This window comes from Pseudorca crassidens, chromosome 5 (assembly GCF_039906515.1).
Source record: "Pseudorca crassidens isolate mPseCra1 chromosome 5, mPseCra1.hap1, whole genome shotgun sequence".
Taxonomy (NCBI): Eukaryota; Metazoa; Chordata; class Mammalia; order Artiodactyla; family Delphinidae; genus Pseudorca; species Pseudorca crassidens.
Window position 1 is genome coordinate 140,170,692 of NC_090300.1, and position 13,514 is coordinate 140,184,205.

At 44.1% G+C, this 13,514-nt stretch overlaps 1 protein-coding gene across 5 annotated transcripts in view; it reads right to left on the bottom strand.

The window, feature by feature from the left end:
• Nucleotides 1-13,514, bottom strand: part of SETD4 (SET domain containing 4) — a 412,601-nt gene that overhangs the window by 317,998 nt on the left and 81,089 nt on the right. For 4 of the 5 annotated variants that reach the window (XR_010943838.1, XR_010943837.1, XR_010943839.1 and 1 more), the window contains exon 12: nt 11,927-12,071. The gene's annotated coding sequence lies outside the window, so the exon portion shown is untranslated. Of the gene's footprint in view, nt 1-10,385; nt 12,072-13,514 lie in introns of those variants that run through there. The other variant, XM_067739434.1, reaches the window with a different exon arrangement.

Below are 13,514 nucleotides of genomic sequence, written 5' to 3' on the forward strand. Positions count from 1 at the left end.
AAAGATTTTTCTTAAGGTTTAGATCTATAATCATTTCAGATTCACTTTTGTATGTGATATAAGTTAAAGTTATAACTTTCTTTTTCAATGTTTTATTTCTTAAATCTTAGCTTATTTTTTAATTTTACCAAATTACAGCCAGACGTGTAAACATAATTCGTTCAATAATTTATCCTTTCTTCACTGATGTAAAATGCCTCCTTTATCATATACCAATTCTCCATGTACAGTTGAAGGCTTTACGAGCAAAGACTAAGGTTTTCAGGAGAAGAAGCCATTCTGCCCAAGACTGCAACACGGAAACCCTGGCTGAGTCTCCAGCCTGCCTGGTCTGCCCTGCGGAGTCTGGACTCAAGACAGTAACATCAGCTCTCAGTATCCTGTTCATCTCTTGGTCTACTCCTGGGCTAGCATCTCACTCTTTTAATTACTGTAACTTTATAGTTCATTTTCACATCCAGAAAAGTAAGACTCTCCTTCATTCTTCTTTTTGAAAAGTTTCTTGACTCTTCTAGAGCATTTGCTTTTCCAGATTAACTTTAGAATCAAATCTGCGATAGTACAATCATACACATTCTGCCTTGGAAGATTTCTTCTCTTCCTGCATCCAAAGTACACTAACTAGGCCTCTTTTGTGTGTTGGCCATCGTATGTAGGGACCACTCTTGCAATGGTTCCAAGCATCAGAGAGCCGCAATCTAAGATGTCATAGACTAATAAATAATACATTTCCACCGCAGTGGGGGAAATAAAGGATGACCTGGTTGTCCAAAGAAGGTCACCTAACCCAGATTTCGTGTCAGAAAAGTTTCCATAATAGGTGATATCTAAACATTGACATAAATAATATTAGGCATTGGACAGGAAAAACAGACAGAGGAGAGTATTTCGGGAAGACAGAAGGCAGTGAGGAAGAGAAGGCATATTGGGCCACAAGACCTGAAATGTCCACTGTGACTAGAACATGACGGCCACCACCAGGGGCCTAACAAGCTCCATGAAGGCATCTGTGTTCTTTCCCAAGAGCAATGAGCTGCCTTAAAAAGGGTTGGACAGAAGAGAGTAAAGGAAATGAGTCAGAGTCATTGAACAGTCATTGAGTGCCCAAGCAGCCCCTCTTTTCCCAGTGACGTGCAGCACCCGTCACAGGGGGCGGTACCATTGACCAGTTCTGGCCAATGGGCTGTGAGTGGAAGTGATCGACGGCATTTCCATGCCAAAGCATTTAAAAGCTGACCCTCCCACCCTGGTTGCCCCAGCAACCTGGAAGCCACATACAGAGATCTTGGCTTCCCAATATGGAAGTGGCCTGGATCACCAGGTCCCTGAGTGGAGGACAGTGCCCTGAAGACTCGCCTGACCCACACCAGAATTTTCATGAGTGAGAAAGAACTCTTTATTGTGTAAGCCACGGAGTTCTAAGGTTTATTTATTGCTACAGTACAGCCTGGTGCTAACCTAAGAAAGTCTCCAAATACAATCTGATGACAGGGGATCCAGCTTCTCAGAGCTCCCCAACACCACTGAAAGTCCTTGTCTTCAGAAGCTGAGAATACTCCTTCCTCTTTAGGGGAGAACAGTACTGATATCAGCAAGGCCGTCGCTATGCCTTCTCGGGGGTTTACAAGCTACTCCGTTGATGAACACTTCACTCTACTGAGCAGGCGTGAGATGCTTCCTGCACAGAGAATGTTAAGTGATCTGCAATTTTCCACTCTCTCTCCCATGCTTCATGGTTGTACCTTTCTCTCTTATGTCCCCTGGTTCTTTCATCCCTGGCCTTTTTCCTATCTTTCTTCAGCAGTGAGATGGTGCTGGCTGATAACTCAAGGGTGGCCACGTGGCAGCTACAGCCACAAGCAATGTCCTAACCTCCAGCCCCGCTGCACCTCCAAGAGGGAGGACAGACTCCCTAGCACCACTGCTGCAGGCACAGCAACCCAAGTTCAAATCCAGCCCAGCCTCTTTCCTCTCTGTATGCAGTTTGAGAGTTTCTCAACTTCTCTGAGATTTCATTTCCTATTCTGCAAAACGAGGATAGTGATACTTACTTGAGAGTCTTACAGGGATTATAGGAAAAAACAAATGTAACGTTCCCAGCACAGTGCCTGGCACAGAATATGAATTTCCTAAAAGTCTGTTTCCTTTGCCCTTTCTCCTGAGGGAGAAACCGACTCCTCTCAGATCTCCATGGTTTAATCCTACATCTATCTATGTCGGCCTTTTGATGGGCAAAACTGCACTCTTAGGTCTGTGGAGGATACAAATGATCAGACAATGTAGCTGAGGAGGCCAGACGTACTCATAGGGAAAAGTTAACAGGTTAATTATTAATTAGATGTGTAAATACCCGAGGGTTTAATATAAGCCATAAGTGCTAAAGAAATCCAGAGAAAGAAGAGACATGCTCAGGCTCCTGGGATTGAGGCTAAGGATTCAGCACAGGGAGACGGGGATAAGGAAGCAGCTCCTGCTTTCCCGAAGGCCGGGTCTCCCATCTCTGGGTCAGCATCCACTCTGGTTCAAGACGGGCTTCAGACTGATAGCTGTCCCAACGATGACAGAGCTGGAGAGACATTTTCGGACAGGCTCTGTCCACTCACAGCAGATACATCTCTGAGTACTACCTACTGATTCAGGAGGGTATAACAAATAAACTTTTGAATGAATGTGCCCACCCTACAAAAGCTTTTAGAGGGTCCCCTCTGTGTAAGGTACAAGGGTGGTCACTCCAAAGGCTACACTTGATATCAAAGGCGGGGACTATGCCGGGTACCCTTGCCAAGCCAGAACCTAACACCAGCACCGGGCACCCAGAGGTTATTTACAGGCTGTCACAGGAGGTTCCCAGGGCTCTGCAAACATGCCTACAAATGCCCTCAAACTTCTAGACAGGCGGGGTCAGCTCCTGATTGGGAATGACGCCGTCAGCTTACTCAGCTGCACGTGTGCTTTAGCCGGGACGTACAGTTCCTTTCAAAAAATCTCACAGAGGGGCTTCCCTGGTGGCGCAGTGGTTGGGAGTCCGCCTGCCGATGCAGGGGACACGGGTTCGTGCCGCAGTCCGGGAAGATCCCACATGCCGCGGAGCTGCTGGGCCCGTGAGCCATGGCCACTGAGCCTGTGCATCCGGAGCCTGTGCTCCACAACGGGAGAGGCCACAACAGGGAGAGGCCCGCGTACCACAAAAAAAAAAAAATCTCACAAAGGTGGGGATCATTTAGTAAATGTATAGAAATTTCAAATCACTACTGTGTGAACCCGGAACCAACATAGTGTTGTAGGTCAATTATACTTCATTTTTTTAAAAAAAAAGAGAGAAAAGAAAGGATGTAATCACCGTATTCTAATAGGTTCTGTCTGCAGTGAACAATATTTACATAATTAGAATGTTGCAAACACTAATTACTGGCATAATTAAAAGTATGATAATTTGGGGGAAAGAATGAGGAAGGAGAGGTAGAGGTATTAAATCTTCATCTCTTATAACACTGATAAATTTAAACTTGCTTTTTTCTTTTCTTTTTACTGTGTCTATACAAGACAATAAATGTTAACTAAACCTACTGCGGTCGTCATTTACAATATATATAAATCAAACCATCACACTGTACACCTTAAACTTATAGAGCAATGTATGCCAACTGTTTCTCAATAAAACTGGGGGAAAAAAAAATCTAACAAAACTCCAGCCACCACTCCCAAAGGAAAACATGAATTTTAGTGTGATCCTGTCACATTAAGTATGCAAAACAATGCAAAGTTGCATAGCAACATCATACATCCACTGGCTGAAGACTCTCACATCAAATGGCATATTCAAAGGCCAGCAGAAAAGCAAAACAAACGAACAGTGACTAGGTTAAAATGTTCACTTCTGCTTCTTTTCAGAACCCTCTGGGTACATGGAAATGTAAGGGAATAACAGGTTGATTGTTCTTTAGACTTGAAGGTAAACACAGGCCAACGGTGTGACACAGCTACCAAAAAACCAAATGAGATCTCAGGATGGATAAATTAATAGAAGTACAGTGTCATAAGCAAAGGAGGTGACCGATCTCTGTACATGAACGATGTGCGGGGTCTATATTGCTACTGGACAACTGCTGCAGGAGGTGAGAGTGTTCTCCCTTCGCATCAGAAAGCAGTGAGGACATTCAGACAGGAGACAATGAGGCAACGTAAACACCAGTGTCATCTTTAAACATTGCAAGGACCTCAGTATGAAGAGAGCTGGATTTTTTTCATATAGTTTCAAAGGGCAACTGAGACCAAAAGACAAAATTGAGAGGGAGACAATTTTTAGCAAAATGTGAAGGAGACCTTTCCAACAACGAAGGCTGTTCAAAATCTGGAAGTCTCATGAGGTGGTGGGCCTTCCCCGCACTGAAGCTTTCCTACAAAGGTGTCTTCCCACTTTTTTTGGCTGCATGAAAATTTAGAGGAACATGAGATTCTTCAACTTTCAAGGCAGGTTTTGTAGAAAGCATCCCTTAGGACAGAGAGTTTAGGTTGGGTGGCCTCAAATGACTGCATAGAAGCTAACCCAAAATTCTTGCTTCCTCAGACATTATTTTCCCCTATTACAAAGGTTAAGAATTTCCCGGGTCAGATTTTAAAGGGGCATTTAATCGGGTCATTAAAGTTCAGTCCTTTTCCCAACTGGCAAGTCCCGTGCTCACTGGCCTTCGTGCGGTTCTGCCCTCTCCTCTTCCGACCCCAAAGTCACACCCGCGCTCTTGCTAAAAGCTGTGGACTCTAAACCTCATCGGGTATAATGCAGAAAGGGAATCATTGATTTTGTTCTGATGAGTCATCATAATGCTTTTCTCTTATATGTACTTAATCACTGTGGTTTCTCCAAGAATGGAAAGCTTTCCTTTCTACGGGAGAATCTAAATAGCTCTGCAAACAGACAGCAGCTGAGCAAACAGTGCAGAGAATTTCGGTGCCCTGTGATGAGAGCCACCGCACCCTCAGCTAAGGCCAAGCAGCTCCTGGCACGGCAGCCAAGTTACAAATAGCTGCGGAGTGATTCCTTTTGATCAACGGTGGACGCTTCTATTTCTTACGAGAATGTTCCATCCAGCTTTGTGGTTAGTCACAAAGCCTGAAAATGATAAATGTACTAGAGAATCGGCCAGCGTTTCCCTTCCAGGACTAGGACCAGACGGAGCCCGGGCAGCACCACTGCAGCAGGAAATAGCCGTACAGCTGGCCCCCTGGCAAGGGGCCGGCATGAAATGCTTCTCCCTGGAGTCCTCATTTCTCCGCAGCCTTCGCTGCGCACCCTGCCTGGCCCGCTCTGCCTGTCTCTGCCCAGCGATCAGGCCTTTCGTACTTTGCAGTCTTAAGCACAGGAAACACACAAGTCAGCACCCACAAACACGCACATCACCTCTTGCTCCTAAGGAGAATTCCCAGCAGCTGTTTAACAGGGTATATGCCCACTCACATTATCTAATTGCTGAGGCAGGATGAGATGGGGTGGGAAAAAAAAAAAAAGGAATGAATGACTCCTGTGAGACTGCAGACTGTTGAATAATAACCAGTTGGCATTCTTCCCTTAAGTAATGTTCTAGTGTTGCGGGGGGAAATGTAGGTTTGAGAAGTGTTGCAGCCTCCTCGTGTTCTAGGGGAAGAGGGCTGGCCAGGGGCTTTTCCTAAATACAGAGGCTCCTTGGGGCTGGTACTGGGAGGAGTATTTCCAGCTCAAAGCACCAGGTGATGCTGCAGCAGAAGGAAGGGATAGAAGAGTACAGTGTCTTCAAGGCCAAGGCCACCTGAGGTCTGACTCTGGGCATGGTCAGCCTCCCAGAGGAGGCCACAGTGAACTTGGAGCCTGTCTCCTTGGGGGCAGGACTGCTTGGCTTCTTGCTCTGTGGGAGAAAGTATGAAGCCTTGTCTTTAATTTGCATTTTCTCATTAAGTGGAGTCAAGCCCTCTTACATCTGTGGATACTGTGGTTGCCTTGACTGGGTAGTGTCTTTACATTCCAAATTCCAAATTACCAGCTACAAACACACTTTTATTTATTTGCCATCTGTCTTTACACAACCTGGAACGCACTCAAAGGAAGCTGGGCCTCATGCTGTAAAATCATTATTTTTCCCAGGTCGTGCCGAGCTCAGGCTACAGAACCCTGCCCGCATTACTAAAGCTGGGTCTACCCGGGCCAGGTCTTACTGCTGAACATTGACCAGAGGCTCTTAAATACAGGACTTGGTGAGGGAAGTTTCTAGCAGTACAATCCTACCTCAAGAAACAAGAAAAATCTCAAACAAACAATCTAACCTTACACCTAAAGCAATTAGGCAAAGAAAAACAAAAAACCGCCAAAGTTAGCAGAAGGAGAGAAATCATAAAGATCAGGTCAGAAATAAATGAAAAAGAAACGAAGGAAACAATAGCAAAGATCAATAAAGCGAAAAGCTGGTTCTTTCAGAAGATAAACAAAATTGATAAACCACTAGCCAGACTCATCAAGAAAAAAAGAGAGAAGACTCAAATCAATAGAATTAGAAATGAAAAAGGAGAAGTAACAACTGACACTGCAGAAATACAAAGGATCATGAGAGATTACTACAAGCAACTCTCTGCCAATAAAACGGACAACCTGGAAGAAATGGACAAATTCTTAGAAATGCACAACCTTCCGAGACTGAACCAGGAAGAAATAAAAAATATAAACAGAGCTACCACAAGCACTGAAATTGAAACTGTGATTAAAAGTCTCCCAACAAACAAAAGCCCAAGACCAGATGGCTTTACAGGCGAATTCTATCAAACATTTAGAGAAGAGCTAACACCTATCCTTCTCAAACTCTTCCAAAATATAGCAGAGGAAAGAACACTCCCAAACTCATTCTATGAGGCCACCATCACCCTGAAACCAAAACCAGACTAACATGTCACAAAAAAAGAAAACTACAGGCCAATATGACTGCTAAACATAGACGCAAAAATCCTTAATAAAATACTAGCAAACAGAATCCAACAGCACATTAAAAGGATCATTCACCATGATCAAGTGGGGTTTATCTCAGGAATGCAAGGATTCTTCAATATACGCAAATCAATCAGTTATACACCATATTAATAAATTGCAGGATAAAAACCATATGATCATCTCAACAGATGCAGAAAAAGCTTTTGACAAAATTCAACAACATTTATGATAAAAACTCTCCAGAAAGTAGGCACAGATGGAACTTATTGAACATAATAAAGGCCATATATGACAAACCCTGAGCCAACATCATTCTCAATGGTGAAAACCTGAAACCATTTCCTCTAAAATCAGGAATAAGACAAGGTTGCCCACTCTCACCACTATTATTCAACACAGTTTTGGAAGTTTTAGCCACGCAACCAGAGAAGGAAAAGAAATAAAAGGAATCCAAATCAGAAAAGAAAAAGTAAAACTGTCACTGTTTGCAGATGACATGATACTATACATAGAGAATCCTAAAGATGCTACCAGAAAACTACTAGAGCTAATCAACGCATCTGGTAAAGTAGCAGGATACAAAATTGATGCACAGAAATCTCCTGCATTCCTACACACTAATGATGAAAAATCTGAAAGAGAAAGTAAGGAAACACTCCCATTTACCACTGCAACAAAAAGATAAAATACCTAGGAATAACCCTACCTAAGGAGACAAAAGACCTATATGCAGAAAACTATAAGACACTGATGAAAGAAATTAAAGAGGATACAAACAGATGGAGAGATATACCATGTTCCTGGAATGGAAGAATCAACATTGTGAAAATGACTGTACTACCCAAAGTAATCTACAGATTCAATGCAATCCCTATCAAACTACCAATGGCATTTTTCACAGAACTAGAACAAAAAATTTCACAATTTGTATGGAAATACAAAAGACCCCAAATAGCCAAAGCAATCTTGAGTAAGAAAAACGAAACTGGAGGAATCAGGCTCCCAGAGTTCAGACTATACTACAAAGCTACAGTAATCAAGACAGTATGGTACTGGCACAAAAACAGAAGTACAGAGCAATGGAACAGGATAGAAAGCCCAGAGATAAAACCACGCACATATGGTCACTTTATCTTTGATAAAGGAGGCAAAAATATACAATGGAGAAAAGACAGCCTCTTCAGTAAGTGATGCTGGGAAAACTGGACAGCTACATGTAAAAGAATGAAATTAGAACACTTCCTAACACCATACATAAAAATAAACTCAAAATGGATTAAAGACCTAAAAGTAAGGCCAGACACTATAAAACTCTTAGAGGAAAACATAGGAAGAACACTCTTTGACATTATTCACAGCAAGATCTTTTTTGATCCACCTCTTAGAGTAATGGAAATAAAAACAAAAATAAACAAATGGGACCTAATGAAACTTCAAAGCTTTTACACAGCAAAGGAAACCATAAAAAAGACGAAAAGACAACCCTCAGAATGGGAGAAAATATTTGCAAACGAAGCAACTGACAAAGGATTAATCTCCAAAATATACAAGCAGCTCATGTAGCTCAATATCAAAAAACAAACAACCCAATCCAAAAATGGGTAGAAGACCTAAATAGACATTTCTCCAAAGAAGATATACAGATTGCCAACAAACACATGAAAGGATGCTCCACATCACTAATCATTAGACAAATGCAAATCAGAACTACAATGAGGTATCACCTCACTCCGGTCAGAATGGCCATCATCAAAAAATCTACAAACAGGGCTTCCCTGGTGGCGCAGTGGTTGAGAGTCCGCCTGCCGATGCAGGGGACACAGGTTCGTGCCCCGGTCCGGGAAGATCCCACATGCTGCGGAGCGGCTGGGCCCGTGAGCCATGGCCGCTGAGCCTGCGCGTCCGGAGCCTGTGCTCCGCAACAGGAGAGGCCACAGCGGTGAGAGGCCCGTGTACTGCAAAAAAAAAAAAAAAAAAAAAAAAAAAAGTCCCCCCAAATAAATAAATACAGGACTTGATGAAAACAGCAGAGCTAGTAAACCCTCCGTGTAAACAGAAAGCTGAATTCTGTGTATATTGACTCCCTTACGAGGTGACTTAGGCATTAATGATTTCCACAACTAAGACTCATGTTTTGCAAGATACTGATATCAACAAGGGGTGAGGCCGGAGCAATGAGGAGCTCCCTCCTCTCTTCAGAGGAGACCTAAGCAGGGCAGAATCTGGAGAGACTGGAGGAGGAGGAAGAACGGGAGGCAGACGGGGGCTTTGTTCGTGGCACAGAAAAGCACATCCTAGCAGAGAGGGCGTCTGCCTTGGGCACAGGTGATGAACATCCTACGGACACAGATGCTAAAGGCAGCCAAGGAGAAGCAGCAGTCCGTCCTCACAGCTCTGCCCCTTCCCAGCTTCTCCCCACGCTCTGCCCTCCTTCCTTCCTTCCTCCTCCAGAGCTTCACTGGGAAGCAGCTGCATCATGGAGAGGTGGTGAAGCTCCTGGTGCCTGTGTTCTGTCTCCGGACACAGCGGGGAGGCCTCTGGCTGGGGTCAGGGCAACGCACCGGCTACACTGGCTCAGCCCCACCTCCGTGCCAGTTTTCACTTGCTCCACCTGGAGAGCAGCCCCATCCTCTGGTCTGGATCTGTCCCCGTGGACCCTGCGCATCCTCCTCTGTGTACCCTGCATCCCAGGACTGACACTGGGCTGGCACTTTCTTCTTCGCAGGGACCTAACTCTTGGTCTCTCCTTATGAGCTGCCCCAAGTCTTCTTTCTGTATCGATTATAGACCTTCATCAATTGTCTTGGCAGAGGCTGGCTTCGCGTAGATTGATCGATGCCCACAGCAACTTTGCTGAGAACCTGAGTGAAACCCAGAGCTCTGGCTCACTCTTCATCCTCTGTCTTCTGTCTGACAACTATATCCTCCACTGCAGTCAGTGCCCTGTGTGTTCTAGGAGCGGAATCAGTGGGAAGAGGCGTTTCTCAACTGGGTTCCAAGCTGGAAACAGTTCCCTCCAGGTGGAACCATAAATACCATGACATGTTGGGAAGGAAAAATCAACCATAGCTGGCAATGAGATGTGAAGGGGGAGGGAGGATTCCTGCACGACTCCCCAACTTTGAACTTGGATGACTAGGTAGATGGCAAACGAGGGCAGGAAGACAAAACGGAAGGGGGTGTGAGTGGATATCCATGTGGGGTCTCTCCCAAAGGTAACAGCTACCTGGAATGTTGTTAATCATCCCCTTGCTTCATCATATATATGCAGTGATGTGATGGTAAATGTTTAAAAATCAGCTCTCCAAAAATTAAATATGTGTGCATATCCTAATAAGTTTGTTATAAATTGTGTGATACAAAGGATGTATATCACACAGTTTACAAATAATAAAATACATAATATCCTTATTATAAACCTCTAACATTCAATTGATTCTCACAGAATAGTTTTTATTTTTGCCAAACTTTCATAATTGTGGCCAACCTACGGTTGCAACAGATGAACCAATGTAGTTTCAGTATGAAGGTTGGTTGATATTTTCATTTACATAAACAAGTAAGAAGAAAGCAAAATGACAGAGACACATGGTAGAAAATCACTTTTTTATCAATTATGTGAGCAACTTCTTTGTTGAATCGGATAATAGTTTTCAAATACTGGAAGGCTATTTCCTCAATTTCTGTGCTATTCACAATGTAACAGCCGCAGACATGACAAACATTTAAGTTTAATCTGTTAATCATTAACATTTAGTCCGTCATTTTGTTATATCCAGACAATCAACAAAGCAATCACGCCCTGATTTGTAGCACTGGCCAATTTCTTTCATATAAATAGGGGCCCATTTCAAGCTACCAAGGTGATGTCACTGAACACTGAATTGGAAAGAGATCATGGTAGCATGCCAGTTTATAGGATTTTTACCATACAGATGCAATAGATAGAATAACCTCAACAGCATAGATAATAGTAAAATAAGTAAGATCATTAGGAGGTGATGAGTTAGAGTATTTATTACCATTCCTGTTGCTGTAATTATTTTATTGTAAGCTTATATAATTTAATCTTTAATAACAGCTGTGTTTAACAACTGCCTTGCCGAATTCCTGAAAATTTAACTATTGGATCTCGCAAGTCAGTTCAAGCCGGCTCAGGCGAACCATTGCGTGAATGGCCCAACAACATGTTGTTTCATTTCGTGCTTTATAAAAATGGTACCATGTTGAGATTCCCTGGCGGTCCGGTGGTTAGGCCTCCGCGTCCTCACTGCCAAGGGCCCAGGTGCAACCCCTGGTTGGGGAATTAAGATCCCACCATGTTGCAGGTAATCTTCTGGGAGTTGCTTTGTCACTCGCCATCGTGTTACTCTTGTCTAGGGACACTCAACACTATCCTGTCCCCTTGTTCTCAGCTCTGTCACAGGAAGTAGAAGCCTGAGGGCCACAATCCCCAAAAATCTCTTGCCAACAGGGTTTCTGTTCCATGACCAACGACAGGTGGACGGTGGTACAAGGTGGATTTCACTCCTCCTCAGGCAGCGATGGTGTCTGTGGTAGCCATAGTGGCTTCCTGCAATGTTCTGGTTTCCGAGGAGCATCCCCATCTCTGGATTTCGCCCCCTCCCATCCCTTCCAACAATTTGTAGGACCTGATCTCCTGTACTAAACCCTTCCGAATGGAAATATATAGAATGGTTTCTGGGCTTAGGATTAAAAGACTGGGATTTATCCACGCTGATGCATGTAACCTAGGACCGCCTTTTCCACTGTGGTATAACAGGCCACACTGTGGCGGCATCACATAGGATTCTCCAGCGTGAGGCTGCGTTTTATATCCTGCCTGCCCACCTTTGATACTTTCAATACAGCCAGTGTGCCCAGAGGATACTACCACGGGCAACAAGAGCTCACGCCCTGGTGCTGACCCACACAGTTCTCAGGCTCACTCACTGGACTCAACATTCCTGCCCTTACCTCCTTCTCCATCTCCTTCTGTAGGTGGTCCACCGGATCCTGCTTTCCAGTCCGTCAACCTTGGCCAAACAGGCTATCATGTACTGAAGGAGGGTCTACTGGTGATAAAGAAGTCTGGTTCCTGTGGGCCAGTACAGGTTCCCAGCTACAGCATGGGAAAAAAAAATCACATAAGAAAAATGTAGCTTGGGTTAGCACATGTAAGCTTTTATATATGGAGTGGACAAATAACAAGGCCTTACTGTACAGCACAGGGAACTATATTCAATAACCTATGATAAACCATAATGGAAAAGAATATTAAAAAAAAGAATGTGTATATATATATATATATATATATATGTATAACTGAATCACTCTGCTGTATAGCAGAAATTAACACAACATTGTAAACCAAATATACTTCAATTAAAAAATACTGAAAAAAAACATAGCCTACCTGCTCATAGTAAATTACCTTGAGACGTAAGTTGACAATAGCATGACATAATTGGCAACAGCCCGCCCAGATTCATTAGTTAATCAAACCCAGCCAGGACTTTTCCAGAATGTCCTCCCTGTTCCCATACAACCTGTGCTGAGCTGCTCAGGAGATAAGTTAATTTATTTCTGGGAAGAAGAGAGAAATATTGTCTCCCCTTGTCTATGAGTTGAAATCCTATTCACCCTTCAAAACCCAGTTCAGATATCTCCTCCTCCGTGAAGCCTTCTCAAACGCTACCCATCTGAAATACCCTGCTCTGTATCCTCTGCACCTTGTGTATAATTCTTTACACCCTTGAGAGATGGGATAATGTCTTCCCCCCAGACAAAAAACGGGCTTGCTTATCACTTACTCTAAGAACAGTGGATTCCCCAAGCTCAGCATTCCTCGGCTATGATACAAACCCGCTGCACACCTAACATCCACCTGGACCCCTCATATTGCCCCTGTGGGGCTTGGAGGACAAGGGGAACCCAGGCCATCATAATACTCATTCAGTCTGCTCTGCCATGAATAATGAAGTCCCTCGTCTCTGACCCAGGACTCTGTCTTCTGCCAGCATCCAGCGAACCAGTAAGAGGCTAAGTCATTAGCCTGTGAGTAAAATCCCAGACCCTTCCCAGATCCAAGACTGAGTCTGTGTCTTATCATCCTTGGGGCTCCAGAGTCTACTACAGGCCTGATTAGTACAATATATGTTTGGAATTTCATCAGGTTGAATGGACTAGACCAGATAGCGGGAACTTTTCTTCTACTGCGTACCAGTGAGCCCGGAGTCTCTCAACTTGGGCACTGTTGACATTTGGGGCTGGATCATTCTTTGCTGGGTGGAGGGTGGGAGGCGCTGCAGGATGTGCACTACAGGATGTTCAGCAGCATCCCTAGCCTCTACCCACTCTCCAACTGTGGCAACCAAAACTGTCTCTGGACATTGCCAGCTGTGCCCTGAGGAGGCAATACCACTCCCCTTTCTCCAGCAACGAGAACCACTGGTGCAGCCTACCCAGAGGGTAGTGGTGAGAATGGGAAGAGCAAGCAAAGGGGCCGTCGCTAAGTTACAATGTAGCATCCGTACAGAGATATAAAATATTACACAGAGGGGGC